The sequence below is a fragment of the Cicer arietinum genome, chromosome 7, assembly GCF_000331145.2.
Source record: "Cicer arietinum cultivar CDC Frontier isolate Library 1 chromosome 7, Cicar.CDCFrontier_v2.0, whole genome shotgun sequence".
NCBI lineage: Eukaryota > Viridiplantae > Streptophyta > Magnoliopsida > Fabales > Fabaceae > Cicer > Cicer arietinum.
This window is the reverse complement of record NC_021166.2, coordinates 31,467,919-31,471,914: the sequence shown is the minus strand read 5'-3', so window position 1 is coordinate 31,471,914 and position 3,996 is coordinate 31,467,919.

Here is a 3,996-nt window from a genome sequence, read left to right as displayed (position 1 = left end):
TTAGGAGGATCTCACGGGGCGCGTGGAGATACTCAGGGTGTATAGCTTTTTGGTAGGATGATCAGATTAGGATGATGTATAGGGACTAGGTGTCCTTCTTTTTGGATTGGAGTATTTTTTGTTTGGAAAACTGTACTTGTACTAATATTGTCAGTTTGACTTCTTATTTGAATGGGTTCCATGTACCCTTTGTTGTTGTGTAAATGTTCTGAATTTATAATTGGAGAAACTTTTCCGCTGCTTGTAAATTATAATGACTCAATTATTTATCCAAAGGCATTTCATGATTTAATTCTTTGTTTGTCTTTAATTACTTTAAAAAAAAAATATATATATATACCCTCGCTTTGAAAAATGGGGTGTTACAGTAAAAATAAGGCTTAATTGCAGATTTTGTCCCTTTACTTTAACTGAATCACGAAAATAGTCCATCCATTTTATTTATCCCCAATTTTAGTCCTCCTATTTTAGCTGAATCACGAAAATTGTCCCTCCATTTTATTTGTCCCTAATTTTGGTCCCCTAATTAGAATATTAGTCCAAAACTTTTGTTTGGGACCAAAACTGGGGACAACGCTAAAATAAGGAGACTAAAATAGCAATTAAGTCTAAAAATAATAATTATAGCATAATACAAATATGTGACAATGATAGTCGTCTACTCACAACTATAAATAATCAACTAAGTTTGTTCTCCAACAACTCTCAAAGATGCAGGCCAAATCTCAGCTAATAGATCTGAGTATAAAAAATATTCTCAAAACATTAGAAAAATTATTCTAAAGTTTTGCTAACTATAGGAAACCATAAAAAGTCCTTAAAAACTACTATAAGTACCAAAATAAGATTTTTAAACAAAACTACATTTTTTTAGAGATTCATTCTTAGCATTGGAGTTGTGTATTTACCTCAAAGAGTTTCAATAAACTCATTTCAAAGAATTGGTAATCTTCTCTTTCCTTAACTCACTAACCATAACCCCAAAATTCTGACCAATAGCACTTATATGAGTATGAGAAGTTATGCTTTTGGAGATGTTAAATTCATTTTATGGGTTAAGAGTTTATGTGCAATTTGTCTTGTGGGGTGAGTAGAAGCAAGAAAAAAAAATAGAAATGGAGATGAGGTGTAATGTTGTAGTCGAGAGAGAACGAGAGAATTGGTTAAATGGAGAAAAAAATGAAGGTGGGGGTGGAATTGATCTATTTTATATATATCCTTTGATTGAAACGATATCCTTTGAGCGTAAACGCCTCACTTGGTGATCTAATATAGCTATTGGATGCTCAACGTATGACATACTTTCATCTCATTGCAAATCTTCATGATTAATCACATAAGAAGGGTCGTGAAGATACGTCTGAAGCATCAAAATATGAAAGACTGAATGAACTCCCAAGAGATCCGGTGGAAGTGTCAAACAATAAGCTACCGGTTCAACCCTCTCTAAAATTTCAAATGGTCCAATGAACCTTGGACTTAGTCTTCCGTTTTTACCAAACCCCAAAACTTCTTTCATTGGTTAAATACGTAGAAATACATGTTTTCCCACTAAAACTCCAAGGGACGACACCTCTCATCAGAATAAGGTTTATGTCTACTTTGAGTTGTCACTAAGCAATATCGAATCAATTTAACCATTTCAATGACATTTTTAATCAACTATGGACCGACTAGTTTAGCTTCTCCAACTTATACGAATTGTGATTAAATGGCATTTTGAATGACATTTTGACTAGTTTAGCTTCTCCAACTTCTCCAATCTTTTCAATGGCATTTTGAATTGTGATTAAGTATATGCCTTAAATTCCTATGAACTGAAAACAGTTTTAATTTTATTCATTGCAATAATGGTTTTTAATTTTAATGACTTTATGAATTTAATATTATGACGTTACAAATTTACTTTCATAATTTGAATATTTTTTTTTTGTATGTTATGAATATAATGCTCATGATTTAATGACATTATGAATTTATTACTCGTGATTTGATTTTTTTAAATAATTGTTTATATGTTATGAATTTAATACTTGTGATTTAATAATGCTATTAATTTAATATTCCGATGCTACAAATTTACTAATCAGGATTTGAATTTTTTTTATTGTTTGTATGTTATTAATTTAATACTCGTGATTTATTGACGTTTTGAATTTGCTATTCGTGATTTGAATTTTTTTAAATAATTGTCTGTATGTTATGAATTTAATACTTATGATTTAATAACTTTATGCATTTACTATTATGATGTTGTGAATTTACTACTCGTGATTTGAATTTTTAATAATTTACTACTCTTGATTTAATTTGATGTTACGTAATAATTATTTGTACATTTATGACATTATCAATTAATTGTTATGAATTGAATTTTTTTAAATTTTAGAATCATAAAATGATTAGTTTTATTTTGTTATAATGTGGAATTATTGTGTATTGATTTAGATTGATTTGATTTGAAAACATACAATAATTAATTGGTCTCCACTTTAATGACGTTATTTATTAGACCAATTGAATTATAATGATTATGAATATTCTTTAATTACTTAATTTTGGTGTTATAATTTAAATTTTTGTAATAAGAGGATACAAGTAAATCAAGAGAAGCTGATAAATCATCACAAGATGAGTCTGACCAAGTCAGAAGCAGTCAAGATAAATTAGAAGGAAGATCTGAATGAAAATACAAGTCCTTCCATCTGGAAACTCTAATAATTGGAAATGAAAATGATCATTTGAAGACCAGATCATCACTGAAAGACACAACTTTGTTTGGTCTACTATCATCAATTGAATCTACATATGTCAATGAAGCACTAGCAGAAAATGGATGGATACTTGGAATGCAAGAAGAATTAAATGAATTTAAAAGGAATGGTGTTTGGAATCTAGTACCTAGACAAACAAAAAAAACATTATTGGAATCAAGTGAGTTTTCATAAACAAACTAAATGAAAAAGGAGAAATGGTAAGAAACAAAGCAAAACTTGTTGCACAAGACTATAGTCAGCAAGAAGGCAATTATTACACTTAGACATTTTCTTCAGTGGCCAGGTTAAAAGCTATTCGTATCTTACTCCTTTTTGCTGCTTATAATAATTTTATATTATTTTAAATGGATGTTAAAAGTGCATTTCTAAATGGTATATAAGTGAAGAAGTCTATGTTAAGCAACCCCTAGGTTTTGAAAGTTTTGAATTTCCAGACCATGTATTCAAACTTAGGAAATCATTGTATGATCTAAAATAAGCACCTAGGGCATGATATGATAGACAACACCTTGTTTAGAAAATCAATAGGAGATGGCATTCTTATGATTCAAATTTATGTTGATAACATTATTTCTGGATCTACTAATGACACTATTCGTCAAGAATTTGCTAAGTTGATACAACTTGAATTTCAAATGAGCATGATGGGAAAACTTAAGTTCTTCTTAAGGATACAAATTTAGCAAAGTCAAAAAAGTATATACATTCATCAAACTAAAAATACAAAAGAGCTTCTCAATAAGTTTAAAATGAATGATTGTAAATATGTGGCTATACCAATGCAACCTAAATATTCACTTGAAAAGGATGAATAAAGCCAGAAGGTTGATCATAAGACATATAAAGAAATAATTGGATCATTGCTTTATCTCAAAGCCTCCAGACTTGACATTATGTTTAGTGTGTGTGTCTTTGAAAGATTTCAAGCTGATCCAAGAGAATCTCTCATTTAACTGATGTTAAAAGAATCCTTAGATACTTAAAAGACACTACCAAACATTACCTTGTTCTAAAAAAACTTCTAAGTTCAAACTAAGTGGGTATTGTGATTTTGACAATTCTAGAGACAAACTTGAGAGAAAAAACACAAGTGAAAACTTCACTTTTCTGGGTGACTACCTAATCTCTTGGTCAAGTAAGAGACAAAATACAATTGACATGTCAACATCAAAGGTTGAGTACATTTCAGAAACTTGTTGCAGTTCTCAATTATTGTGGA